The sequence below is a fragment of the Phyllobates terribilis genome, unplaced genomic scaffold (genome assembly GCF_046119375.1).
Source record: "Phyllobates terribilis strain yellow unplaced genomic scaffold, ASM4611937v1 Scaffold_437__1_contigs__length_1545540, whole genome shotgun sequence".
Classification (NCBI taxonomy): Eukaryota; Metazoa; Chordata; class Amphibia; order Anura; family Dendrobatidae; genus Phyllobates; species Phyllobates terribilis.
The window spans coordinates 480,392-507,080 of record NW_027363197.1 but is presented as its reverse complement, the minus strand read 5'-3'; the positions used below and the strand labels follow the sequence as shown (position 1 = coordinate 507,080).

The 26,689-nt window shown below is 45.2% G+C and overlaps 20 non-coding genes and 1 pseudogene across 20 annotated transcripts; all 21 read left to right on the top strand.

The window, feature by feature from the left end:
- The first annotated feature begins 649 nt into the window (after nucleotides 1-649).
- LOC141228515 (U2 spliceosomal RNA) lies at nucleotides 650-741 on the top strand (annotated as a pseudogene).
- A 795-nt stretch (nucleotides 742-1,536) lies between these two features.
- LOC141228424 (U2 spliceosomal RNA) lies at nucleotides 1,537-1,723 on the top strand. Its single transcript, XR_012295305.1, has one exon. It is a non-coding gene; the product is annotated as a U2 spliceosomal RNA (small nuclear RNA).
- Nucleotides 1,724-2,838: 1,115 nt separating this feature from the next.
- LOC141228675 (U2 spliceosomal RNA) lies at nucleotides 2,839-3,029 on the top strand. Its single transcript, XR_012295479.1, has one exon. It is a non-coding gene; the product is annotated as a U2 spliceosomal RNA (small nuclear RNA).
- Nucleotides 3,030-4,144: 1,115 nt separating this feature from the next.
- On the top strand, nucleotides 4,145-4,335 carry LOC141228281 (U2 spliceosomal RNA). Its single transcript, XR_012295197.1, has one exon. It is a non-coding gene; the product is annotated as a U2 spliceosomal RNA (small nuclear RNA).
- Nucleotides 4,336-5,450: 1,115 nt separating this feature from the next.
- Nucleotides 5,451-5,641, top strand: LOC141228674 (U2 spliceosomal RNA). The gene has a single exon (XR_012295478.1). It is a non-coding gene; the product is annotated as a U2 spliceosomal RNA (small nuclear RNA).
- Nucleotides 5,642-6,756: 1,115 nt separating this feature from the next.
- Nucleotides 6,757-6,947, top strand: LOC141228673 (U2 spliceosomal RNA). Its single transcript, XR_012295477.1, has one exon. It is a non-coding gene; the product is annotated as a U2 spliceosomal RNA (small nuclear RNA).
- A 1,115-nt stretch (nucleotides 6,948-8,062) lies between these two features.
- LOC141228672 (U2 spliceosomal RNA) lies at nucleotides 8,063-8,253 on the top strand. Its single transcript, XR_012295476.1, has one exon. It is a non-coding gene; the product is annotated as a U2 spliceosomal RNA (small nuclear RNA).
- Nucleotides 8,254-9,368: 1,115 nt separating this feature from the next.
- Nucleotides 9,369-9,559, top strand: LOC141228670 (U2 spliceosomal RNA). The gene has a single exon (XR_012295474.1). It is a non-coding gene; the product is annotated as a U2 spliceosomal RNA (small nuclear RNA).
- Nucleotides 9,560-10,674: 1,115 nt separating this feature from the next.
- On the top strand, nucleotides 10,675-10,865 carry LOC141228176 (U2 spliceosomal RNA). The gene has a single exon (XR_012295097.1). It is a non-coding gene; the product is annotated as a U2 spliceosomal RNA (small nuclear RNA).
- Nucleotides 10,866-11,980: 1,115 nt separating this feature from the next.
- On the top strand, nucleotides 11,981-12,171 carry LOC141228669 (U2 spliceosomal RNA). The gene has a single exon (XR_012295473.1). It is a non-coding gene; the product is annotated as a U2 spliceosomal RNA (small nuclear RNA).
- Nucleotides 12,172-13,280: 1,109 nt separating this feature from the next.
- Nucleotides 13,281-13,471, top strand: LOC141228165 (U2 spliceosomal RNA). The gene has a single exon (XR_012295086.1). It is a non-coding gene; the product is annotated as a U2 spliceosomal RNA (small nuclear RNA).
- Nucleotides 13,472-14,586: 1,115 nt separating this feature from the next.
- Nucleotides 14,587-14,777, top strand: LOC141228668 (U2 spliceosomal RNA). The gene has a single exon (XR_012295472.1). It is a non-coding gene; the product is annotated as a U2 spliceosomal RNA (small nuclear RNA).
- Nucleotides 14,778-15,892: 1,115 nt separating this feature from the next.
- LOC141228667 (U2 spliceosomal RNA) lies at nucleotides 15,893-16,083 on the top strand. The gene has a single exon (XR_012295471.1). It is a non-coding gene; the product is annotated as a U2 spliceosomal RNA (small nuclear RNA).
- A 1,115-nt stretch (nucleotides 16,084-17,198) lies between these two features.
- Nucleotides 17,199-17,389, top strand: LOC141228666 (U2 spliceosomal RNA). Its single transcript, XR_012295470.1, has one exon. It is a non-coding gene; the product is annotated as a U2 spliceosomal RNA (small nuclear RNA).
- Nucleotides 17,390-18,504: 1,115 nt separating this feature from the next.
- On the top strand, nucleotides 18,505-18,695 carry LOC141228665 (U2 spliceosomal RNA). The gene has a single exon (XR_012295469.1). It is a non-coding gene; the product is annotated as a U2 spliceosomal RNA (small nuclear RNA).
- Nucleotides 18,696-19,807: 1,112 nt separating this feature from the next.
- LOC141228664 (U2 spliceosomal RNA) lies at nucleotides 19,808-19,998 on the top strand. Its single transcript, XR_012295468.1, has one exon. It is a non-coding gene; the product is annotated as a U2 spliceosomal RNA (small nuclear RNA).
- Nucleotides 19,999-21,113: 1,115 nt separating this feature from the next.
- Nucleotides 21,114-21,304, top strand: LOC141228662 (U2 spliceosomal RNA). The gene has a single exon (XR_012295467.1). It is a non-coding gene; the product is annotated as a U2 spliceosomal RNA (small nuclear RNA).
- Nucleotides 21,305-22,419: 1,115 nt separating this feature from the next.
- Nucleotides 22,420-22,610, top strand: LOC141228661 (U2 spliceosomal RNA). The gene has a single exon (XR_012295466.1). It is a non-coding gene; the product is annotated as a U2 spliceosomal RNA (small nuclear RNA).
- A 1,121-nt stretch (nucleotides 22,611-23,731) lies between these two features.
- LOC141228179 (U2 spliceosomal RNA) lies at nucleotides 23,732-23,922 on the top strand. Its single transcript, XR_012295099.1, has one exon. It is a non-coding gene; the product is annotated as a U2 spliceosomal RNA (small nuclear RNA).
- A 1,121-nt stretch (nucleotides 23,923-25,043) lies between these two features.
- Nucleotides 25,044-25,234, top strand: LOC141228062 (U2 spliceosomal RNA). Its single transcript, XR_012294988.1, has one exon. It is a non-coding gene; the product is annotated as a U2 spliceosomal RNA (small nuclear RNA).
- A 1,115-nt stretch (nucleotides 25,235-26,349) lies between these two features.
- On the top strand, nucleotides 26,350-26,540 carry LOC141228660 (U2 spliceosomal RNA). Its single transcript, XR_012295465.1, has one exon. It is a non-coding gene; the product is annotated as a U2 spliceosomal RNA (small nuclear RNA).
- Nucleotides 26,541-26,689: the final 149 nt, after the last annotated feature.

Here is a 26,689-nt window from a genome sequence, read left to right as displayed (position 1 = left end):
CAATGCCTTTTCTGAAACGTTGTCTCCTTCTGCTGGAACACTGACTTCTTTCATTTAAGGCCTGCAGACTATAAAAGAGAACCCAACCCAAAAAGTTTGGTTGATTAGTCTGTGGCATTCTGTTAAACTGTTGCTTATGGCGGTCTCTGTGAGCTTCTCAGCGACATTCAGCCAGCCAGGTATCCTGCCTGCAGTAGATGGAATGTGGCAATGGAACGCTGGCTGCGCGTGTCATAATAGGCTCTGAGCCTTTATATACCTGTGCACAGCAGCAGCCACCTTCAGTCTGCTGCTGGACAGCCAGCAGCAGCAGCAGCAGCAGCAGGAGAGGTATGTAATCAGGAGCCCTCCTGCTAAGGGTAGACAGCTGCTTGTTCCACCCCACCCCCCGCCTTAATTGGTTCTCCTCCCTTCCAACGGTGTTGAGGCGGGTGGGAACAGCAGGGGGTGAAGGTGCTGTGTTTAAAGAGGTGGAGTTATGCAGATCTAAAACGCGTGGATTGCAGCAGCAGCAAGCCGAAAAGTGCAGGCATGTAAGGGATCTAGAGGTTGACAACATGTCTTCTTAACGGGAGTCCAGGAGCTCATCTCCACAAATGGACTTTTCAGGATCCTTGGGTGGCTCCGTAGTTTGAAACCAATTCTGGTTATCGCTTCTCGGCCTTTTGGCTAAGATCAAGTGTAGTATCTTTCGAAAAGGCGGTTTTGGATGTTGGCCGCCCTAGTAGATTGATACATTATGCACACTGGGGTTTAGGCGCTTGTTAGTACGCCAGGTGGCTAATATAGTCATCTGGTGGAAAGCATGGCCCCCCAGGATCGACGCCATTGGGCCGGGGAAGATCGAAAGCCCGAAGTGTGAAGTGCCCCAGGAGTGGTGACCCTGGGGTGCCTTAACTCACTGGGATTGGGAACCCCACTTGAGTTTATGGCACATTTGCACAAGCACTTTAAATTTTCTTTCTTCGCACATACCCTTATTCCGGGCCTTCTGGCCTTAGGATGGGGAATTTTTCAATTCCCGGTCGAAGGTCCGGGCAGTATTATACTGTGAAACCTTCACTATTTATTTAATTTCTTTGTCACTGTGTGTCCACTTATTCACGTGTGTCACGTCCTACTAGGATTTTGTCGGGATGCGGTTCCCTTACGGGTTCCTCTCTTGGCAGGTCTAGGGGGGGAGTGTGTGGCCATCAGGTTCCGCTCCCCCCTGAAACCCCTGGCTCTCCTCTTTCGGGAGGAGAGCGTTGTTGGCTCCCCTCTTCCGGGAGGGGAGCACAGTCTTTGGCTCGCAGTGCCTTGCTCGGGTGAGAACTCGGGCAGGTGCTGGGGGTAAGATTGGGTCGCCTCTGGCTCCGGCTGGAGGTGGCTATTTGTCCCTGTTCCTCGCTGTGGCCTTCTGGCTCGGAGGGACGGGGAATGGTTTGGGGGACCCTTCTCCTTTTGGAGAGGGTTTCAAGAAGACCAGCATCCTAGTGCACTTTTTTTGTGGCACTTGTCACTTTTTTAAGCGCACTCGGGTTTTGTACACGAATTCGGGCTTTTAGAAAAAAAAAAAAAAAAAAAAAAATCTGTTCTTATCAGTTTAATATCTGATACGTCCCCTATCTGGGGACCATATATTAAATGGATTTTTAGAACAGGGAGATGGAAAAAGAGCTTGCTCTGTCCACTCCACGCATTGACCTGGTATTGCAGTATCTCCAGGACCGGTGCACCCCTTCTTTAATGCAGTTTCTAAAATCAGAAAGAATTGAATTCAATGTTTTTTGTTCATTTTGCTTGTTTGTCGGATTTTGGGATGGACTCTTTGGCTTTGCTTTTCTTCTCCTCATTGGATTTTTCATGTTCAAAGTTGCAGAAGCCAGATTACAAGCTCATTTTGGTTCAACTTCAGCAACTGTGCATTGCATTGCCATGTAATGTGATGCAATGCTATCTTTCTAGCTCTCCCTTTTTACTTCCTTTTGGATAAACAGACATATTAGGCAAGCATTTTGGAGCTTTCACCTAAATAACTACAGGTGGTGAGATAAGCTGCATAATATAATTGACCTTTCAGTATATTGTTGCACACACACCATCTATTTAGCAAATGCCCTTGTTATCAACAGCAGCCTTTTAAACTCACCTGAGCTAACAGGTATGTGCGCTGGTTACTCTGCTGCGCTTAAAATTTCTTTTTTGGTTTGCTACAATGCCTTTTCTGAAACGTTGTCTCCTTCTGCTGGAACACTGACTTCTTTCATTTAATGCCTGCAGACTATAAAAGAGAACCCAACCCAAAAAGTTTGGTTGATTAGTCTGTGGCATCCTGTTAAACTGTTGCTTATGGCGGTCTCTGTGAGCTTCTCAGCGACATTCAGCCAGCCAGGTATCCTGCCTGCAGTAGATGGAATGTGGCAATGGAACGCTGGCTGCGCGTGTCATAATAGGCTCTGAGCCTTTATATACCTGTGCACAGCAGCAGCCACCTTCAGTCTGCTGCTGGACAGCCAGCAGCAGCAGCAGCAGGAGAGGTATGTAATCAGGAGCCCTCCTGCTAAGGGTAGACAGCTGCTCGTTCCACCCCACCCCCCGCCTTAATTGGTTCTCCTCCCTTCCAACGGTGTTGAGGCGGGTGGGAACAGCAGGGGGTGAAGGTGCTGTGTTTAAAGAGGTGGAGTTATGCAGATCTAAAACGCGTGGATTGCAGCAGCAGCAAGCCGAAAAGTGCAGGCATGTAAGGGATCTAAAGGTTGACAACATGTCTTCTTAACGGGAGTCCAGGAGCTCATCTCCACAAATGGACTTTTCAGGATCCTTGGGTGGCTCCGTAGTTTGAAACCAATTCTGGTTATCGCTTCTCGGCCTTTTGGCTAAGATCAAGTGTAGTATCTGTTCTTATCAGTTTAATATCTGATACGTCCCCTATCTGGGGACCATATATTAAATGGATTTTTAGAACAGGGAGATGGAAAAAGAGCTTGCTCTGTCCACTCCACGCATTGACCTGGTATTGCAGTATCTCCAGGACCGGTGCACCCCTTCTATAATGCAGTTTCTAAAATCAGAAAGAATTGAATTCAATGTTTTTTGTTCATTTTGCTTGTTTGTCGGATTTTGGGATGGACTCTTTGGCTTTGCTTTTCTTCTCCTCATTGGATTTTTCATGTTCAAAGTTGCAGAAGCCAGATTACAAGCTCATTTTGGTTCAACTTCAGCAACTGTGCATTGCATTGCCATGTAATGTGATGCAATGCTATCTTTCTAGCTCTCCCTTTTTACTTCCTTTTGGATAAACAGACATATTAGGCAAGCATTTTGGAGCTTTCACCTAAATAACTACAGGTGGTGAGATAAGCTGCACAATATAATTGACCTTTCAGTATATTGTTGCACACACACCATCTATTTAGCAAATGCCCTTGTTATCAACAGCAGCCTTTTAAACTCACCTGAGCTAACAGGTATGTGCGCTGGTTACTCTGCTGCGCTTAAAATTTCTTTTTTGGTTTGCTACAATGCCTTTTCTGAAACGTTGTCTCCTTCTGCTGGAACACTGACTTCTTTCATTTAATGCCTGCAGACTATAAAAGAGAACCCAACCCAAAAAGTTTGGTTGATTAGTCTGTGGCATTCTGTTAAACTGTTGCTTATGGCGGTCTCTGTGAGCTTCTCAGCGACATTCAGCCAGCCAGGTATCCTGCCTGCAGTAGATGGAATGTGGCAATGGAACGCTGGCTGCGCGTGTCATAATAGGCTCTGAGCCTTTATATACCTGTGCACAGCAGCAGCCACCTTCAGTCTGCTGCTGGACAGCCAGCAGCAGCAGCAGCAGGAGAGGTATGTAATCAGGAGCCCTCCTGCTAAGGGTAGACAGCTGCTCGTTCCACCCCACCCCCCGCCTTAATTGGTTCTCCTCCCTTCCAACGGTGTTGAGGCGGGTGGGAACAGCAGGGGGTGAAGGTGCTGTGTTTAAAGAGGTGGAGTTATGCAGATCTAAAACGCGTGGATTGCAGCAGCAGCAAGCCGAAAAGTGCAGGCATGTAAGGGATCTAGAGGTTGACAACATGTCTTCTTAACGGGAGTCCAGGAGCTCATCTCCACAAATGGACTTTTCAGGATCCTTGGGTGGCTCCGTAGTTTGAAACCAATTCTGGTTATCGCTTCTCGGCCTTTTGGTTAAGATCAAGTGTAGTATCTGTTCTTATCAGTTTAATATCTGATACGTCCCCTATCTGGGGACCATATATTAAATGGATTTTTAGAACAGGGAGATGGAAAAAGAGCTTGCTCTGTCCACTCCACGCATTGACCTGGTATTGCAGTATCTCCAGGACCGGTGCACCCCTTCTTTAATGCAGTTTCTAATATCAGAAAGAATTGAATTCAATGTTTTTTGTTCATTTTGCTTGTTTGTCGGATTTTGGGATGGACTCTTTGGCTTTGCTTTTCTTCTCCTCATTGGATTTTTCATGTTCAAAGTTGCAGAAGCCAGATTACAAGCTCATTTTGGTTCAACTTCAGCAACTGTGCATTGCATTGCCATGTAATGTGATGCAATGCTATCTTTCTAGCTCTCCCTTTTTACTTCCTTTTGGATAAACAGACATATTAGGCAAGCATTTTGGAGCTTGCACCTAAATAACTACAGGTGGTGAGATAAGCTGCACAATATAATTGACCTTTCAGTATATTGTTGCACACACACCATCTATTTAGCAAATGCCCTTGTTATCAACAGCAGCCTTTTAAACTCACCTGAGCTAACAGGTATGTGCGCTGGTTACTCTGCTGCGCTTAAAATTTCTTTTTTGGTTTGCTACAATGCCTTTTCTGAAACGTTGTCTCCTTCTGCTGGAACACTGACTTCTTTCATTTAATGCCTGCAGACTATAAAAGAGAACCCAACCCAAAAAGTTTGGTTGATTAGTCTGTGGCATTCTGTTAAACTGTTGCTTATGGCGGTCTCTGTGAGCTTCTCAGCGACATTCAGCCAGCCAGGTATCCTGCCTGCAGTAGATGGAATGTGGCAATGGAACGCTGGCTGCGCGTGTCATAATAGGCTCTGAGCCTTTATATACCTGTGCACAGCAGCAGCCACCTTCAGTCTGCTGCTGGACAGCCAGCAGCAGCAGCAGCAGGAGAGGTATGTAATCAGGAGCCCTCCTGCTAAGGGTAGACAGCTGCTCGTTCCACCCCACCCCCCGCCTTAATTGGTTCTCCTCCCTTCCAACGGTGTTGAGGCGGGTGGGAACAGCAGGGGGTGAAGGTGCTGTGTTTAAAGAGTTGGAGTTATGCAGATCTAAAACGCGTGGATTGCAGCAGCAGCAAGCCGAAAAGTGCAGGCATGTAAGGGATCTAGAGGTTGACAACATGTCTTCTTAACGGGAGTCCAGGAGCTCATCTCCACAAATGGACTTTTCAGGATCCTTGGGTGGCTCCGTAGTTTGAAACCAATTCTGGTTATCGCTTCTCGGCCTTTTGGCTAAGATCAAGTGTAGTATCTGTTCTTATCAGTTTAATATCTGATACGTCCCCTATCTGGGGACCATATATTAAATGGATTTTTAGAACAGGGAGATGGAAAAAGAGCTTGCTCTGTCCACTCCACGCATTGACCTGGTATTGCAGTATCTCCAGGACCGGTGCACCCCTTCTTTAATGCAGTTTCTAAAATCAGAAAGAATTGAATTCAATGTTTTTTGTTCATTTTGCTTGTTTGTCGGATTTTGGGATGGACTCTTTGGCTTTGCTTTTCTTCTCCTCATTGGATTTTTCATGTTCAAAGTTGCAGAAGCCAGATTACAAGCTCATTTTGGTTCAACTTCAGCAACTGTGCATTGCATTGCCATGTAATGTGATGCAATGCTATCTTTCTAGCTCTCCCTTTTTACTTCCTTTTGGATAAACAGACATATTAGGCAAGCATTTTGGAGCTTTCACCTAAATAACTACAGGTGGTGAGATAAGCTGCACAATATAATTGACCTTTCAGTATATTGTTGCACACACACCATCTATTTAGCAAATGCCCTTGTTATCAACAGCAGCCTTTTAAACTTACCTGAGCTAACAGGTATGTGCGCTGGTTACTCTGCTGCGCTTAAAATTTCTTTTTTGGTTTGCTACAATGCCTTTTCTGAAACGTTGTCTCCTTCTGCTGGAACACTGACTTCTTTCATTTAATGCCTGCAGACTATAAAAGAGAACCCAACCCAAAAAGTTTGGCTGATTAGTCTGTGGCATTCTGTTAAACTGTTGCTTATGGCGGTCTCTGTGAGCTTCTCAGCGACATTCAGCCAGCCAGGTATCCTGCCTGCAGTAGATGGAATGTGGCAATGGAACGCTGGCTGCGCGTGTCATAATAGGCTCTGAGCCTTTATATACCTGTGCACAGCAGCAGCCACCTTCAGTCTGCTGCTGGACAGCCAGCAGCAGCAGCAGCAGGAGAGGTATGTAATCAGGAGCCCTCCTGCTAAGGGTAGACAGCTGCTCGTTCCACCCCACCCCCCGCCTTAATTGGTTCTCCTCCCTTCCAACGGTGTTGAGGCGGGTGGGAACAGCAGGGGGTGAAGGTGCTGTGTTTAAAGAGGTGGAGTTATGCAGATCTAAAACGCGTGGATTGCAGCAGCAGCAAGCCGAAAAGTGCAGGCATGTAAGGGATCTAGAGGTTGACAACATGTCTTCTTAACGGGAGTCCAGGAGCTCATCTCCACAAATGGACTTTTCAGGATCCTTGGGTGGCTCCGTAGTTTGAAACCAATTCTGGTTATCGCTTCTCGGCCTTTTGGCTAAGATCAAGTGTAGTATCTGTTCTTATCAGTTTAATATCTGATACGTCCCCTATCTGGGGACCATATATTAAATGGATTTTTAGAACAGGGAGATGGAAAAAGAGCTTGCTCTGTCCACTCCACGCATTGACCTGGTATTGCAGTATCTCCAGGACCGGTGCACCCCTTCTTTAATGCAGTTTCTAAAATCAGAAAGAATTGAATTCAATGTTTTTTGTTCATTTTGCTTGTTTGTCGGATTTTGGGATGGACTCTTTGGCTTTGCTTTTCTTCTCCTCATTGGATTTTTCATGTTCAAAGTTGCAGAAGCCAGATTACAAGCTCATTTTGGTTCAACTTCAGCAACTGTGCATTGCATTGCCATGTAATGTGATGCAATGCTATCTTTCTAGCTCTCCCTTTTTACTTCCTTTTGGATAAACAGACATATTAGGCAAGCATTTTGGAGCTTTCACCTAAATAACTACAGGTGGTGAGATAAGCTGCACAATATAATTGACCTTTCAGTATATTGTTGCACACACACCATCTATTTAGCAAATGCCCTTGTTATCAACAGCAGCCTTTTAAACTCACCTGAGCTAACAGGTATGTGCGCTGGTTACTCTGCTGCGCTTAAAATTTCTTTTTTGGTTTGCTACAATGCCTTTTCTGAAACGTTGTCTCCTTCTGCTGGAACACTGACTTCTTTCATTTAATGCCTGCAGACTATAAAAGAGAACCCAACCCAAAAAGTTTGGCTGATTAGTCTGTGGCATTCTGTTAAACTGTTGCTTATGGCGGTCTCTGTGAGCTTCTCAGCGACATTCAGCCAGCCAGGTATCCTGCCTGCAGTAGATGGAATGTGGCAATGGAACGCTGGCTGCGCGTGTCATAATAGGCTCTGAGCCTTTATATACCTGTGCACAGCAGCAGCCACCTTCAGTCTGCTGCTGGACAGCCAGCAGCAGCAGCAGCAGGAGAGGTATGTAATCAGGAGCCCTCCTGCTAAGGGTAGACAGCTGCTCGTTCCACCCCACCCCCCGCCTTAATTGGTTCTCCTCCCTTCCAACGGTGTTGAGGCGGGTGGGAACAGCAGGGGGTGAAGGTGCTGTGTTTAAAGAGGTGGAGTTATGCAGATCTAAAACGCGTGGATTGCAGCAGCAGCAAGCCGAAAAGTGCAGGCATGTAAGGGATCTAGAGGTTGACAACATGTCTTCTTAACGGGAGTCCAGGAGCTCATCTCCACAAATGGACTTTTCAGGATCCTTGGGTGGCTCCGTAGTTTGAAACCAATTCTGGTTATCGCTTCTCGGCCTTTTGGCTAAGATCAAGTGTAGTATCTGTTCTTATCAGTTTAATATCTGATACGTCCCCTATCTGGGGACCATATATTAAATGGATTTTTAGAACAGGGAGATGGAAAAAGAGCTTGCTCTGTCCACTCCACGCATTGACCTGGTATTGCAGTATCTCCAGGACCGGTGCACCCCTTCTTTAATGCAGTTTCTAAAATCAGAAAGAATTGAATTCAATGTTTTTTGTTCATTTTGCTTGTTTGTCGGATTTTGGGATGGACTCTTTGGCTTTGCTTTTCTTCTCCTCATTGGATTTTTCATGTTCAAAGTTGCAGAAGCCAGATTACAAGCTCATTTTGGTTCAACTTCAGCAACTGTGCATTGCATTGCCATGTAATGTGATGCAATGCTATCTTTCTAGCTCTCCCTTTTTACTTCCTTTTGGATAAACAGACATATTAGGCAAGCATTTTGGAGCTTTCACCTAAATAACTACAGGTGGTGAGATAAGCTGCACAATATAATTGACCTTTCAGTATATTGTTGCACACACACCATCTATTTAGCAAATGCCCTTGTTATCAACAGCAGCCTTTTAAACTCACCTGAGCTAACAGGTATGTGCGCTGGTTACTCTGCTGCGCTTAAAATTTCTTTTTTGGTTTGCTACAATGCCTTTTCTGAAACGTTGTCTCCTTCTGCTGGAACACTGACTTCTTTCATTTAATGCCTGCAGACTATAAAAGAGAACCCAACCCAAAAAGTTTGGTTGATTAGTCTGTGGCATTCTGTTAAACTGTTGCTTATGGCGGTCTCTGTGAGCTTCTCAGCGACATTCAGCCAGCCAGGTATCCTGCCTGCAGTAGATGGAATGTGGCAATGGAACGCTGGCTGCGCGTGTCATAATAGGCTCTGAGCCTTTATATACCTGTGCACAGCAGCAGCCACCTTCAGTCTGCTGCTGGACAGCCAGCAGCAGCAGCAGCAGGAGAGGTATGTAATCAGGAGCCCTCCTGCTAAGGGTAGACAGCTGCTCGTTCCACCCCACCCCCCGCCTTAATTGGTTCTCCTCCCTTCCAACGGTGTTGAGGCGGGTGGGAACAGCAGGGGGTGAAGGTGCTGTGTTTAAAGAGGTGGAGTTATGCAGATCTAAAACGCGTGGATTGCAGCAGCAGCAAGCCGAAAAGTGCAGGCATGTAAGGGATCTAGAGGTTGACAACATGTCTTCTTAACGGGAGTCCAGGAGCTCATCTCCACAAATGGACTTTTCAGGATCCTTGGGTGGCTCCGTAGTTTGAAACCAATTCTGGTTATCGCTTCTCGGCCTTTTGGCTAAGATCAAGTGTAGTATCTGTTCTTATCAGTTTAATATCTGATACGTCCCCTATCTGGGGACCATATATTAAATGGATTTTTAGAACAGGGAGATGGAAAAAGAGCTTGCTCTGTCCACTCCACGCATTGACCTGGTATTGCAGTATCTCCAGGACCGGTGCACCCCTTCTTTAATGCAGTTTCTAAAATCAGAAAGAATTGAATTCAATGTTTTTTGTTCATTTTGCTTGTTTGTCGGATTTTGGGATGGACTCTTTGGCTTTGCTTTTCTTCTCCTCATTGGATTTTTCATGTTCAAAGTTGCAGAAGCCAGATTACAAGCTCATTTTGGTTCAACTTCAGCAACTGTGCATTGCATTGCAATGTAATGTGATGCAATGCTATCTTTCTAGCTCTCCCTTTTTACTTCCTTTTGGATAAACAGACATATTAGGCAAGCATTTTGGAGCTTTCACCTAAATAACTACAGGTGGTGAGATAAGCTGCACAATATAATTTACCTTTCAGTATATTGTTGCACACACACCATCTATTTAGCAAATGCCCTTGTTATCAACAGCAGCCTTTTAAACTCACCTGAGCTAACAGGTATGTGCGCTGGTTACTCTGCTGCGCTTAAAATTTCTTTTTTGGTTTGCTACAATGCCTTTTCTGAAACGTTGTCTCCTTCTGCTGGAACACTGACTTCTTTCATTTAATGCCTGCAGACTATAAAAGAGAACCCAACCCAAAAAGTTTGGTTGATTAGTCTGTGGCATTCTGTTAAACTGTTGCTTATGGCGGTCTCTGTGAGCTTCTCAGCGACATTCAGCCAGCCAGGTATCCTGCCTGCAGTAGATGGAATGTGGCAATGGAACGCTGGCTGCGCATGTCATAATAGGCTCTGAGCCTTTATATACCTGTGCACAGCAGCAGCCACCTTCAGTCTGCTGCTGGACAGCCAGCAGCAGCAGCAGCAGGAGAGGTATGTAATCAGGAGCCCTCCTGCTAAGGGTAGACAGCTGCTCGTTCCACCCCACCCCCCGCCTTAATTGGTTCTCCTCCCTTCCAACGGTGTTGAGGCGGGTGGGAACAGCAGGGGGTGAAGGTGCTGTGTTTAAAGAGGTGGAGTTATGCAGATCTAAAACGCGTGGATTGCAGCAGCAGCAAGCCGAAAAGTGCAGGCATGTAAGGGATCTAGAGGTTGACAACATGTCTTCTTAACGGGAGTCCAGGAGCTCATCTCCACAAATGGACTTTTCAGGATCCTTGGGTGGCTCCGTAGTTTGAAACCAATTCTGGTTATCGCTTCTCGGCCTTTTGGCTAAGATCAAGTGTAGTATCTGTTCTTATCAGTTTAATATCTGATACGTCCCCTATCTGGGGACCATATATTAAATGGATTTTTAGAACAGGGAGATGGAAAAAGAGCTTGCTCTGTCCACTCCACGCATTGACCTGGTATTGCAGTATCTCCAGGACCGGTGCACCCCATCTTTAATGCAGTTTCTAAAATCAGAAAGAATTGAATTCAATGTTTTTTGTTCATTTTGCTTGTTTGTCGGATTTTGGGATGGACTCTTTGGCTTTGCTTTTCTTCTCCTCATTGGATTTTTCATGTTCAAAGTTGCAGAAGCCAGATTACAAGCTCATTTTGGTTCAACTTCAGCAACTGTGCATTGCATTGCCATGTAATGTGATGCAATGCTATCTTTCTAGCTCTCCCTTTTTACTTCCTTTTGGATAAACAGACATATTAGGCAAGCATTTTGGAGCTTTCACCTAAATAACTACAGGTGGTGAGATAAGCTGCACAATATAATTGACCTTTCAGTATATTGTTGCACACACACCATCTATTTAGCAAATGCCCTTGTTATCAACAGCAGCCTTTTAAACTCACCTGAGCTAACAGGTATGTGCGCTGGTTACTCTGCTGCGCTTAAAATTTCTTTTTTGGTTTGCTACAATGCCTTTTCTGAAACGTTGTCTCCTTCTGCTGGAACACTGACTTCTTTCATTTAATGCCTGCAGACTATAAAAGAGAACCCAACCCAAAAAGTTTGGTTGATTAGTCTGTGGCATTCTGTTAAACTGTTGCTTATGGCGGTCTCTGTGAGCTTCTCAGCGACATTCAGCCAGCCAGGTATCCTGCCTGCAGTAGATGGAATGTGGCAATGGAACGCTGACTGCGCGTGTCATAATAGGCTCTGAGCCTTTATATACCTGTGCACAGCAGTAGCCACCTTCAGTCTGCTGCTGGACAGCCAGCAGCAGCAGCAGCAGGAGAGGTATGTAATCAGGAGCCCTCCTGCTAAGGGTAGACAGCTGCTCGTTCCACCCCACCCCCCGCCTTAATTGGTTCTCCTCCCTTCCAACGGTGTTGAGGCGGGTGGGAACAGCAGGGGGTGAAGGTGCTGTGTTTAAAGAGGTGGAGTTATGCAGATCTAAAACGCGTGGATTGCAGCAGCAGCAAGCCGAAAAGTGCAGGCATGTAAGGGATCTAGAGGTTGACAACATGTCTTCTTAACGGGAGTCCAGGAGCTCATCTCCACAAATGGACTTTTCAGGATCCTTGGGTGGCTCCGTAGTTTGAAACCAATTCTGGTTATCGCTTCTCGGCCTTTTGGCTAAGATCAAGTGTAGTATCTGTTCTTATCAGTTTAATATCTGATACGTCCCCTATCTGGGGACCATATATTAAATGGATTTTTAGAACAGGGAGATGGAAAAAGAGCTTGCTCTGTCCACTCCACGCATTGACCTGGTATTGCAGTATCTCCAGGACCGGTGCACCCCTTCTTTAATGCAGTTTCTAAAATCAGAAAGAATTGAATTCAATGTTTTTTGTTCATTTTGCTTGTTTGTCGGATTTTGGGATGGACTCTTTGGCTTTGCTTTTCTTCTCCTCATTGGATTTTTCATGTTCAAAGTTGCAGAAGCCAGATTACAAGCTCATTTTGGTTCAACTTCAGCAACTGTGCATTGCATTGCCATGTAATGTGATGCAATGCTATCTTTCTAGCTCTCCCTTTTTACTTCCTTTTGGATAAACAGACATATTAGGCAAGCATTTTGGAGCTTTCACCTAAATAACTACAGGTGGTGAGATAAGCTGCACAATATAATTGACCTTTCAGTATATTGTTGCACACACACCATCTATTTAGCAAATGCCCTTGTTATCAACAGCAGCCTTTTAAACTCACCTGAGCTAACAGGTATGTGCGCTGGTTACTCTGCTGCGCTTAAAATTTCTTTTTTGGTTTGCTACAATGCCTTTTCTGAAACGTTGTCTCCTTCTGCTGGAACACTGACTTCTTTCATTTAATGCCTGCAGACTATAAAAGAGAACCCAACCCAAAAAGTTTGGTTGATTAGTCTGTGGCATTCTGTTAAACTGTTGCTTATGGCGGTCTCTGTGAGCTTCTCAGCGACATTCAGCCAGCCAGGTATCCTGCCTGCAGTAGATGGAATGTGGCAATGGAACGCTGGCTGCGCGTGTCATAATAGGCTCTGAGCCTTTATATACCTGTGCACAGCAGCAGCCACCTTCAGTCTGCTGCTGGACAGCCAGCAGCAGCAGGAGAGGTATGTAATCAGGAGCCCTCCTGCTAAGGGTAGACAGCTGCTCGTTCCACCCCACCCCCCGCCTTAATTGGTTCTCCTCCCTTCCAACGGTGTTGAGGCGGGTGGGAACAGCAGGGGGTGAAGGTGCTGTGTTTAAAGAGGTGGAGTTATGCAGATCTAAAACGCGTGGATTGCAGCAGCAGCAAGCCGAAAAGTGCAGGCATGTAAGGGATCTAGAGGTTGACAACATGTCTTCTTAACGGGAGTCCAGGAGCTCATCTCCACAAATGGACTTTTCAGGATCCTTGGGTGGCTCCGTAGTTTGAAACCAATTCTGGTTATCGCTTCTCGGCCTTTTGGCTAAGATCAAGTGTAGTATCTGTTCTTATCAGTTTAATATCTGATACGTCCCCTATCTGGGGACCATATATTAAATGGATTTTTAGATCAGGGAGATGGAAAAAGAGCTTGCTCTGTCCACTCCACGCATTGACCTGGTATTGCAGTATCTCCAGGACCGGTGCACCCCTTCTTTAATGCAGTTTCTAAAATCAGAAAGAATTGAATTCAATGTTTTTTGTTCATTTTGCTTGTTTGTCGGATTTTGGGATGGACTCTTTGGCTTTGCTTTTCTTCTCCTCATTGGATTTTTCATGTTCAAAGTTGCAGAAGCCAGATTACAAGCTCATTTTGGTTCAACTTCAGCAACTGTGCATTGCATTGCCATGTAATGTGATGCAATGCTATCTTTCTAGCTCTCCCTTTTTACTTCCTTTTGGATAAACAGACATATTAGGCAAGCATTTTGGAGCTTTCACCTAAATAACTACAGGTGGTGAGATAAGCTGCACAATATAATTGACCTTTCAGTATATTGTTGCACACACACCATCTATTTAGCAAATGCCCTTGTTATCAACAGCAGCCTTTTAAACTCACCTGAGCTAACAGGTATGTGCGCTGGTTACTCTGCTGCGCTTAAAATTTCTTTTTTGGTTTGCTACAATGCCTTTTCTGAAACGTTGTCTCCTTCTGCTGGAACACTGACTTCTTTCATTTAATGCCTGCAGACTATAAAAGAGAACCCAACCCAAAAAGTTTGGTTGATTAGTCTGTGGCATTCTGTTAAACTGTTGCTTATGGCGGTCTCTGTGAGCTTCTCAGCGACATTCAGCCAGCCAGGTATCCTGCCTGCAGTAGATGGAATGTGGCAATGGAACGCTGGCTGCGCGTGTCATAATAGGCTCTGAGCCTTTATATACCTGTGCACAGCAGCAGCCACCTTCAGTCTGCTGCTGGACAGCCAGCAGCAGCAGCAGCAGGAGAGGTATGTAATCAGGAGCCCTCCTGCTAAGGGTAGACAGCTGCTCGTTCCACCCCACCCCCCGCCTTAATTGGTTCTCCTCCCTTCCAACGGTGTTGAGGCGGGTGGGAACAGCAGGGGGTGAAGGTGCTGTGTTTAAAGAGGTGGAGTTATGCAGATCTAAAACGCGTGGATTGCAGCAGCAGCAAGCCGAAAAGTGCAGGCATGTAAGGGATCTAGAGGTTGACAACATGTCTTCTTAACGGGAGTCCAGGAGCTCATCTCCACAAATGGACTTTTCAGGATCCTTGGGTGGCTCCGTAGTTTGAAACCAATTCTGGTTATCGCTTCTCGGCCTTTTGGCTAAGATCAAGTGTAGTATCTGTTCTTATCAGTTTAATATCTGATACGTCCCCTATCTGGGGACCATATATTAAATGGATTTTTAGAACAGGGAGATGGAAAAAGAGCTTGCTCTGTCCACTCCACGCATTGACCTGGTATTGCAGTATCTCCAGGACCGGTGCACCCCTTCTTTAATGCAGTTTCTAAAATCAGAAAGAATTGAATTCAATGTTTTTTGTTCATTTTGCTTGTTTGTCGGATTTTGGGATGGACTCTTTGGCTTTGCTTTTCTTCTCCTCATTGGATTTTTCATGTTCAAAGTTGCAGAAGCCAGATTACAAGCTCATTTTGGTTCAACTTCAGCAACTGTGCATTGCATTGCCATGTAATGTGATGCAATGCTATCTTTCTAGCTCTCCCTTTTTACTTCCTTTTGGATAAACAGACATATTAGGTAAGCATTTTGGAGCTTTCACCTAAATAACTACAGGTGGTGAGATAAGCTGCACAATATAATTGACCTTTCAGTATATTGTTGCACACACACCATCTATTTAGCAAATGCCCTTGTTATCAACAGCAGCCTTTTAAACTCACCTGAGCTAACAGGTATGTGCGCTGGTTACTCTGCTGCGCTTAAAATTTCTTTTTTGGTTTGCTACAATGCCTTTTCTGAAACGTTGTCTCCTTCTGCTGGAACACTGACTTCTTTCATTTAATGCCTGCAGACTATAAAAGAGAACCCAACCCAAAAAGTTTGGTTGATTAGTCTGTGGCATTCTGTTAAACTGTTGCTTATGGCGGTCTCTGTCAGCTTCTCAGCGACATTCAGCCAGCCAGGTATCCTGCCTGCAGTAGATGGAATGTGGCAATGGAACGCTGGCTGCGCGTGTCATAATAGGCTCTGAGCCTTTATATACCTGTGCACAGCAGCAGCCACCTTCAGTCTGCTGCTGGACAGCCAGCAGCAGCAGCAGCAGGAGAGGTATGTAATCAGGAGCCCTCCTGCTAAGGGTAGACAGCTGCTCGTTCCACCCCACCCCCCGCCTTAATTGGTTCTCCTCCCTTCCAACGGTGTTGAGGCGGGTGGGAACAGCAGGGGGTGAAGGTGCTGTGTTTAAAGAGGTGGAGTTATGCAGATCTAAAACGCGTGGATTGCAGCAGCAGCAAGCCGAAAAGTGCAGGCATGTAAGGGATCTAGAGGTTGACAACATGTCTTCTTAACGGGAGTCCAGGAGCTCATCTCCACAAATGGACTTTTCAGGATCCTTGGGTGGCTCCGTAGTTTGAAACCAATTCTGGTTATCGCTTCTCGGCCTTTTGGCTAAGATCAAGTGTAGTATCTGTTCTTATCAGTTTAATATCTGATACGTCCCCTATCTGGGGACCATATATTAAATGGATTTTTAGAACAGGGAGATGGAAAAAGAGCTTGCTCTGTCCACTCCACGCATTGACCTGGTATTGCAGTATCTCCAGGACCGGTGCACCCCTTCTTTAATGCAGTTTCTAAAATCAGAAAGAATTGAATTCAATGTTTTTTGTTCATTTCGCTTGTTTGTCGGATTTTGGGATGGACTCTTTGGCTTTGCTTTTCTTCTCCTCATTGGATTTTTCATGTTCAAAGTTGCAGAAGCCAGATTACAAGCTCATTTTGGTTCAACTTCAGCAACTGTGCATTGCATTGCCATGTAATGTGATGCAATGCTATCTTTCTAGCTCTCCCTTTTTACTTCCTTTTGGATAAACAGACATATTAGGCAAGCATTTTGGAGCTTTTACCTAAATAACTACAGGTGGTGAGATAAGCTGCACAATATAATTGACCTTTCAGTATATTGTTGCACACACACCATCTATTTAGCAAATGCCCTTGTTATCAACAGCAGCCTTTTAAACTCACCTGAGCTAACAGGTATGTGCGCTGGTTACTCTGCTGCGCTTAAAATTTCTTTTTTGGTTTGCTACAATGCCTTTTCTGAAACGTTGTCTCCTTCTGCTGGAACACTGACTTCTTTCATTTAATGCCTGCAGACTATAAAAGAGAACCCAACCCAAAAAGTTTGGTTGATTAGTCTGTGGCATTCTGTTAAACTGTTGCTTATGGCGGTCTCTGTGAGCTTCTCAGCGACATTCAGCCAGCCAGGTATCCTGCCTGCAGTAGATGGAATGTGGCAATGGAACGCTGGCTGCGCGTGTCATAATAGGCTCTGAGCCTTTATATACCTGTGCACAGCAGCAGCCACCTTCAGTCTGCTGCTGGACAGCCAGCAGCAGCAGCAGCAGGAGAGGTATGTAATCAGGAGCCCTCCTGCTAAGGGTAGACAGCTGCTCGTTCCACCCCACCCCCCGCCTTAATTGGTTCTCCTCCCTTCCAACGGTGTTGAGGCGGGTGGGAACAGCAGGGGGTGAAGGTGCTGTGTTTAAAGAGGTGGAGTTATGCAGATCTAAAACGCGTGGATTGCAGCAGCAGCAAGCCGAAAAGTGCAGGCATGTAAGGGATCTAGAGGTTGACAACATGTCTTCTTAACGGGAGTCCAGGAGCTCATCTCCACAAATGGACTTTTCAGGATCCTTGGGTGGCTCCGTAGTTTGAAACCAATTCTGGTTATCGCTTCTCGGCCTTTTGGCTAAGATCAAGTGTAGTATCTGTTCTTATCAGTTTAATATCTGATACGTCCCCTATCTGGGGACCATATATTAAATGGATTTTTAGAACAGGGAGATGGAAAAAGAGCTTGCTCTGTCCACTCCACGCATTGACCTGGTATTGCAGTATCTCCAGGACCGGTGCACCCCTTCTTTAATGCAGTTTCTAAAATCAGAAAGAATTGAATTCAATGTTTTTTGTTCATTTTGCTTGTTTGTCGGATTTTGGGATGGACTCTTTGGCTTTGCTTTTCTTCTCCTCATTGGATTTTTCATGTTCAAAGTTGCAGAAGCCAGATTACAAGCTCATTTTGGTTCAACTTCAGCAACTGTGCATTGCATTGCCATGTAATGTGATGCAATGCTATCTTTCTAGCTCTCCCTTTTTACTTCCTTTTGGATAAACAGACATATTAGGCAAGCATTTTGGAGCTTTCACCTAAATAACTACAGGTGGTGAGATAAGCTGCACAATATAATTGACCTTTCAGTATATTGTTGCACACACACCATCTATTTAGCAAATGCCCTTGTTATCAACAGCAGCCTTTTAAACTCACCTGAGCTAACAGGTATGTGCGCTGGTTACTCTGCTGCGCTTAAAATTTCTTTTTTGGTTTGCTACAATGCCTTTTCTGAAACGTTGTCTCCTTCTGCTGGAACACTGACTTCTTTCATTTAATGCCTGCAGACTATAAAAGAGAACCCAACCCAAAAAGTTTGGTTGATTAGTCTGTGGCATTCTGTTAAACTGTTGCTTATGGCGGTCTCTGTGAGCTTCTCAGCGACATTCAGCCAGCCAGGTATCCTGCCTGCAGTAGATGGAATGTGGCAATGGAACGCTGGCTGCGCGTGTCATAATAGGCTCTGAGCCTTTATATACCTGTGCACAGCAGCAGCCACCTTCAGTCTGCTGCTGGACAGCCAGCAGCAGCAGCAGCAGGAGAGGTATGTAATCAGGAGCCCTCCTGCTAAGGGTAGACAGCTGCTCGTTCCACCCCACCCCCCGCCTTAATTGGTTCTCCTCCCTTCCAACGGTGTTGAGGCGGGTGGGAACAGCAGGGGGTGAAGGTGCTGTGTTTAAAGAGGTGGAGTTATGCAGATCTAAAACGCGTGGATTGCAGCAGCAGCAAGCCGAAAAGTGCAGGCATGTAAGGGATCTAGAGGTTGACAACATGTCTTCTTAACGGGAGTCCAGGAGCTCATCTCCACAAATGGACTTTTCAGGATCCTTGGGTGGCTCCGTAGTTTGAAACCAATTCTGGTTATCGCTTCTCGGCCTTTTGGCTAAGATCAAGTGTAGTATCTGTTCTTATCAGTTTAATATCTGATACGTCCCCTATCTGGGGACCATATATTAAATGGATTTTTAGAACAGGGAGATGGAAAAAGAGCTTGCTCTGTCCACTCCACGCATTGACCTGGTATTGCAGTATCTCCAGGACCGGTGCACCCCTTCTTTAATGCAGTTTCTAAAATCAGAAAGAATTGAATTCAATGTTTTTTGTTCATTTTGCTTGTTTGTCGGATTTTGGGATGGACTCTTTGGCTTTGCTTTTCTTCTCCTCATTGGATTTTTCATGTTCAAAGTTGCAGAAGCCAGATTACAAGCTCATTTTGGTTCAACTTCAGCAACTGTGCATTGCATTGCCATGTAATGTGATGCAATGCTATCTTTCTAGCTCTCCCTTTTTACTTCCTTTTGGATAAACAGACATAGTAGGCAAGCATTTTGGAGCTTTCACCTAAATAACTACAGGTGGTGAGATAAGCTGCACAATATAATTGACCTTTCAGTATATTGTTGCACACACACCATCTATTTAGCAAATGCCCTTGTTATCAACAGCAGCCTTTTAAACTCACCTGAGCTAACAGGTATGTGCGCTGGTTACTCTGCTGCGCTTAAAATTTCTTTTTTGGTTTGCTACAATGCCTTTTCTGAAACGTTGTCTCCTTCTGCTGGAACACTGACTTCTTTCATTTAATGCCTGCAGACTATAAAAGAGAACCCAACCCAAAAAGTTTGGTTGATTAGTCTGTGGCATTCTGTTAAACTGTTGCTTATGGCAGTCTCTGTGAGCTTCTCAGCGACATTCAGCCAGCCAGGTATCCTGCCTGCAGTAGATGGAATGTGGCAATGGAACGCTGGCTGCGCGTGTCATAATAGGCTCTGAGCCTTTATATACCTGTGCACAGCAGCAGCCACCTTCAGTCTGCTGCTGGACAGCCAGCAGCAGCAGCAGGAGAGGTATGTAATCAGGAGCCCTCCTGCTAAGGGTAGACAGCTGCTCGTTCCACCCCACCCCCCGCCTTAATTGGTTCTCCTCCCTTCCAACGGTGTTGAGGCGGGTGGGAACAGCAGGGGGTGAAGGTGCTGTGTTTAAAGAGGTGGAGTTATGCAGATCTAAAACGCGTGGATTGCAGCAGCAGCAAGCCGAAAAGTGCAGGCATGTAAGGGATCTAGAGGTTGACAACATGTCTTCTTAACGGGAGTCCAGGAGCTCATCTCCACAAATGGACTTTTCAGGATCCTTGGGTGGCTCCGTAGTTTGAAACCAATTCTGGTTATCGCTTCTCGGCCTTTTGGCTAAGATCAAGTGTAGTATCTGTTCTTATCAGTTTAATATCTGATACGTCCCCTATCTGGGGACCATATATTAAATGGATTTTTAGAACAGGGAGATGGAAAAAGAGCTTGCTCTGTCCACTCCACGCATTGACCTGGTATTGCAGTATCTCCAGGACCGGTGCACCCCTTCTTTAATGCAGTTTCTAAAATCAGAAAGAATTGAATTCAATGTTTTTTGTTCATTTTGCTTGTTTGTCGGATTTTGGGATGGACTCTTTGGCTTTGCTTTTCTTCTCCTCATTGGATTTTTCATGTTCAAAGTTGCAGAAGCCAGATTACAAGCTCATTTTGGTTCAACTTCAGCAACTGTGCATTGCATTGCCATGTAATGTGATGCAATGCTATCTTTCTAGCTCTCCCTTTTTACTTCCTTTTGGATAAACAGACATATTAGGCAAGCATTTTGGAGCTTTTACCTAAATAACTACAGGTGGTGAGATAAGCTGCACAATATAATTGACCTTTCAGTATATTGTTGCACACACACCATCTATTTAGCAAATGCCCTTGTTATCAACAGCAGCCTTTTAAACTCACCTGAGCTAACAGGTATGTGCGCTGGTTACTCTGCTGCGCTTAAAATTTCTTTTTTGGTTTGCTACAATGCCTTTTCTGAAACGTTGTCTCCTTCTGCTGGAACACTGACTTCTTTCATTTAATGCCTGCAGACTATAAAAGAGAACCCAACCCAAAAAGTTTGGTTGATTAGTCTGTGGCATTCTGTTAAACTGTTGCTTATGGCGGTCTCTGTGAGCTTCTCAGCGACATTCAGCCAGCCAGGTATCCTGCCTGCAGTAGATGGAATGTGGCAATGGAACGCTGGCTGCGCGTGTCATAATAGGCTCTGAGCCTTTATATACCTGTGCACAGCAGCAGCCACCTTCAGTCTGCTGCTGGACAGCCAGCAGCAGCAGCAGCAGGAGAGGTATGTAATCAGGAGCCCTCCTGCTAAGGGTAGACAGCTGCTCGTTCCACCCCACCCCCCGCCTTAATTGGTTCTCCTCCCTTCCAACGGTGTTGAGGCGGGTGGGAACAGCAGGGGGTGAAGGTGCTGTGTTTAAAGAGGTGGAGTTATGCAGATCTAAAACGCGTGGATTGCAGCAGCAGCAAGCCGAAAAGTGCAGGCATGTAAGGGATCTAGAGGTTGACAACATGTCTTCTTAACGGGAGTCCAGGAGCTCATCTCCACAAATGGACTTTTCAGGATCCTTGGGTGGCTCCGTAGTTTGAAACCAATTCTGGTTATCGCTTCTCGGCCTTTTGGCTAAGATCAAGTGTAGTATCTGTTCTTATCAGTTTAATATCTGATACGTCCCCTATCTGGGGACCATATATTAAATGGATTTTTAGAACAGGGAGATGGAAAAAGAGCTTGCTCTGTCCACTCCACGCATTGACCTGGTATTGCAGTATCTCCAGGACCGGTGCACCCCTTCTTTAATGCAGTTTCTAAAATCAGAAAGAATTGAATTCAATGTTTTTTGTTCATTTTGCTTGTTTGTCGGATTTTGGGATGGACTCTTTGGCTTTGCTTTTCTTCTCCTCATTGGATTTTTCATGTTCAAAGTTGCAGAAGCCAGATTACAAGCTCATTTTGGTTCAACTTCAGCAACTGTGCATTGCATTGCCATGTAATGTGATGCAATGCTATCTTTCTAGCTCTCCCTTTTTACTTCCTTTTGGATAAACAGACATATTAGGCAAGCATTTTGGAGCTTTTACCTAAATAACTACAGGTGGTGAGATAAGCTGCACAATATAATTGACCTTTCAGTATATTGTTGCACACACACCATCTATTTAGCAAATGCCCTTGTTATCAACAGCAGCCTTTTAAACTCACCTGAGCTAACAGGTATGTGCGCTGGTTACTCTGCTGCGCTTAAAATTTCTTTTTTGGTTTGCTACAATGCCTTTTCTGAAACGTTGTCTCCTTCTGCTGGAACACTGACTTCTTTCATTTAATGCCTGCAGACTATAAAAGAGAACCCAACCCAAAAAGTTTGGTTGATTAGTCTGTGGCATTCTGTTAAACTGTTGCTTATGGCGGTCTCTGTGAGCTTCTCAGCGACATTCAGCCAGCCAGGTATCCTGCCTGCAGTAGATGGAATGTGGCAATGGAACGCTGGCTGCGCGTGTCATAATAGGCTCTGAGCCTTTATATACCTGTGCACAGCAGCAGCCACCTTCAGTCTGCTGCTGGACAGCCAGCAGCAGCAGCAGCAGGAGAGGTATGTAATCAGGAGCCCTCCTGCTAAGGGTAGACAGCTGCTCGTTCCACCCCACCCCCCGCCTTAATTGGTTCTCCTCCCTTCCAACGGTGTTGAGGCGGGTGGGAACAGCAGGGGTTGAAGGTGCTGTGTTTAAAGAGGTGGAGTTATGCAGATCTAAAACGCGTGGATTGCAGCAGCAGCAAGCCGAAAAGTGCAGGCATGTAAGGGATCTAGAGGTTGACAACATGTCTTCTTAACGGGAGTCCAGGAGCTCATCTCCACAAATGGACTTTTCAGGATCCTTGGGTGGCTCCGTAGTTTGAAACCAATTCTGGTTATCGCTTCTCGGCCTTTTGGCTAAGATCAAGTGTAGTATCTGTTCTTATCAGTTTAATATCTGATACGTCCCCTATCTGGGGACCATATATTAAATGGATTTTTAGAACAGGGAGATGGAAAAAGAGCTTGCTCTGTCCACTCCACGCATTGACCTGGTATTGCAGTATCTCCAGGACCGGTGCACCCCTTCTTTAATGCAGTTTCTAAAATCAGAAAGAATTGAATTCAATGTTTTTTGTTCATTTTGCTTGTTTGTCGGATTTTGGGATGGACTCTTTGGCTTTGCTTTTCTTCTCCTCATTGGATTTTTCATGTTCAAAGTTGCAGAAGCCAGATTACAAGCTCATTTTGGTTCAACTTCAGCAACTGTGTATTGCATTGCCATGTAATGTGATGCAATGCTATCTTTCTAGCTCTCCCTTTTTACTTCCTTTTGGATAAACAGACATATTAGGCAAGCATTTTGGAGCTTTCACCTAAATAACTACAGGTGGTGAGATAAGCTGCACAATATAATTGACCTTTCAGTATATTGTTGCACACACACCATCTATTTAGCAAATGCCCTTGTTATCAACAGCAGCCTTTTAAACTCACCTGAGCTAACAGGTATGTGCGCTGGTTACTCTGCTGCGCTTAAAATTTCTTTTTTGGTTTGCTACAATGCCTTTTCTGAAACGTTGTCTCCTTCTGCTGGAACACTGACTTCTTTCATTTAATGCCTGCAGACTATAAAAGAGAACCCAACCCAAAAAGTTTGGTTGATTAGTCTGTGGCATTCTGTTAAACTGTTGCTTATGGCGGTCTCTGTGAGCATCTCAGCGACATTCAGCCAGCCAGGTATCCTGCCTGCAGTAGATGGAATGTGGCAATGGAACGCTGGCTGCGCGTGTCATAATAGGCTCTGAGCCTTTATATACCTGTGCACAGCAGCAGCCACCTTCAGTCTGCTGCTGGACAGCCAGCAGCAGCAGCAGCAGCAGCAGGAGAGGTATGTAATCAGGAGCCCTCCTGCTAAGGGTAGACAGCTGCTCGTTCCACCCCACCCCCCGCCTTAATTGGTTCTCCTCCCTTCCAACGGTGTTGAGGCGGGTGGGAACAGCAGGGGGTGAAGGTGCTGTGTTTAAAGAGGTGGAGTTATGCAGATCTAAAACGCGTGGATTGCAGCAGCAGCAAGCCGAAAAGTGCAGGCATGTAAGGGATCTAGAGGTTGACAACATGTCTTCTTAACGGGAGTCCAGGAGCTCATCTCCACAAATGGACTTTTCAGGATCCTTGGGTGGCTCCGTAGTTTGAAACCAATTCTGGTTATCGCTTCTCGGCCTTTTGGCTAAGATCAAGTGTAGTATCTGTTCTTATCAGTTTAATATCTGATACGTCCCCTATCTGGGGACCATATATTAAATGGATTTTTAGAACAGGGAGATGGAAAAAGAGCTTGCTCTGTCCACTCCACGCATTGACCTGGTATTGCAGTATCTCCAGGACCAGTGCACCCCTTCTTTAATGCAGTTTCTAAAATCAGAAAGAATTGAATTCAATGTTTTTTGTTCATTTTGCTTGTTTGTCGGATTTTGGGATGGACTCTTTGGCTTTGCTTTTCTTCTCCTCATTGGATTTTTCATGTTCAAAGTTGCAGAAGCCAGATTACAAGCTCATTTTGGTTCAACTTCAGCAACTGTGCATTGCATTGCCATGTAATGTGATGCAATGCTATCTTTCTAGCTCTCCCTTTTTACTTCCTTTTGGATAAACAGACATATTAGGCAAGCATTTTGGAGCTTTCACCTAAATAACTACAGGTGGTGAGATAAGCTGCACAATATAATTGACCTTTCAGTATATTGTTGCACACACACCATCTATTTAGCAAATGCCCTTGTTATCAACAGCAGCCTTTTAAACTCACCTGAGCTAACAGGTATGTGCGCTGGTTACTCTGCTGCGCTTAAAATTTCTTTTTTGGTTTGCTACAATGCCTTTTCTGAAACGTTGTCTCCTTCTGCTGGAACACTGACTTCTTTCATTTAATGCCTGCAGACTATAAAAGAGAACCCAACCCAAAAAGTTTGGTTGATTAGTCTGTGGCATTCTGTTAAACTGTTGCTTATGGCGGTCTCTGTGAGCATCTCAGCGACATTCAGCCAGCCAGGTATCCTGCCTGCAGTAGATGGAATGTGGCAATGGAACGCTGGCTGCGCGTGTCATAATAGGCTCTGAGCCTTTATATACCTGTGCACAGCAGCAGCCACCTTCAGTCTGCTGCTGGACAGCCAGCAGCAGCAGCAGCAGCAGCAGGAGAGGTATGTAATCAGGAGCCCTCCTGCTAAGGGTAGACAGCTGCTCGTTCCACCCCACCCCCCGCCTTAATTGGTTCTCCTCCCTTCCAACGGTGTTGAGGCGGGTGGGAACAGCAGGGGGTGAAGGTGCTGTGTTTAAAGAGGTGGAGTTATGCAGATCTAAAACGCGTGGATTGCAGCAGCAGCAAGCCGAAAAGTGCAGGCATGTAAGGGATCTAGAGGTTGACAACATGTCTTCTTAACGGGAGTCCAGGAGCTCATCTCCACAAATGGACTTTTCAGGATCCTTGGGTGGCTCCGTAGTTTGAAACCAATTCTGGTTATCGCTTCTCGGCCTTTTGGCTAAGATCAAGTGTAGTATCTGTTCTTATCAGTTTAATATCTGATACGTCCCCTATCTGGGGACCATATATTAAATGGATTTTTAGAACAGGGAGATGGAAAAAGAGCTTGCTCTGTCCACTCCACGCATTGACCTGGTATTGCAGTATCTCCAGGACCAGTGCACCCCTTCTTTAATGCAGTTTCTAAAATCAGAAAGAATTGAATTCAATGTTTTTTGTTCATTTTGCTTGTTTGTCGGATTTTGGGATGGACTCTTTGGCTTTGCTTTTCTTCTCCTCATTGGATTTTTCATGTTCAAAGTTGCAGAAGCCAGATTACAAGCTCATTTTGGTTCAACTTCAGCAACTGTGCATTGCATTGCCATGTAATGTGATGCAATGCTATCTTTCTAGCTCTCCCTTTTTACTTCCTTTTGGATAAACAGACATATTAGGCAAGCATTTTGGAGCTTTCACCTAAATAACTACAGGTGGTGAGATAAGCTGCACAATATAATTGACCTTTCAGTATATTGTTGCACACACACCATCTATTTAGCAAATGCCCTTGTTATCAACAGCAGCCTTTTAAACTCACCTGAGCTAACAGGTATGTGCGCTGGTTACTCTGCTGCGCTTAAAATTTCTTTTTTGGTTTGCTACAATGCCTTTTCTGAAACGTTGTCTCCTTCTGCTGGAACACTGACTTCTTTCATTTAATGCCTGCAGACTATAAAAGAGAACCCAACCCAAAAAGTTTGGTTGATTAGTCTGTGGCATTCTGTTAAACTGTTGCTTATGGCGGTCTCTGTGAGCTTCTCAGCGACATTCAGCCAGCCAGGTATCCTGCCTGCAGTAGATGGAATGTGGCAATGGAACGCTGGCTGCGCGTGTCATAATAGGCTCTGAGCCTTTATATACCTGTGCACAGCAGCAGCCACCTTCAGTCTGCTGCTGGACAGCCAGCAGCAGCAGCAGCAGGAGAGGTATGTAATCAGGAGCCCTCCTGCTAAGGGTAGACAGCTGCTCGTTCCACCCCACCCCCCGCCTTAATTGGTTCTCCTCCCTTCCAACGGTGTTGAGGCGGGTGGGAACAGCAGGGGTTGAAGGTGCTGTGTTTAAAGAGGTGGAGTTATGCAGATCTAAAACGCGTGGATTGCAGCAGCAGCAAGCCGAAAAGTGCAGGCATGTAAGGGATCTAGAGGTTGACAACATGTCTTCTTAACGGGAGTCCAGGAGCTCATCTCCACAAATGGACTTTTCAGGATCCTTGGGTGGCTCCGTAGTTTGAAACCAATTCTGGTTATCGCTTCTCGGCCTTTTGGCTAAGATCAAGTGTAGTATCTGTTCTTATCAGTTTAATATCTGATACGTCCCCTATCTGGGGACCATATATTAAATGGATTTTTAGAACAGGGAGATGGAAAAAGAGCTTGCTCTGTCCACTCCACGCATTGACCTGGTATTGCAGTATCTCCAGGACCGGTGCACCCCTTCTTTAATGCAGTTTCTAAAATCAGAAAGAATTGAATTCAATGTTTTTTGTTCATTTTGCTTGTTTGTCGGATTTTGGGATGGACTCTTTGGCTTTGCTTTTCTTCTCCTCATTGGATTTTTCATGTTCAAAGTTGCAGAAGCCAGATTA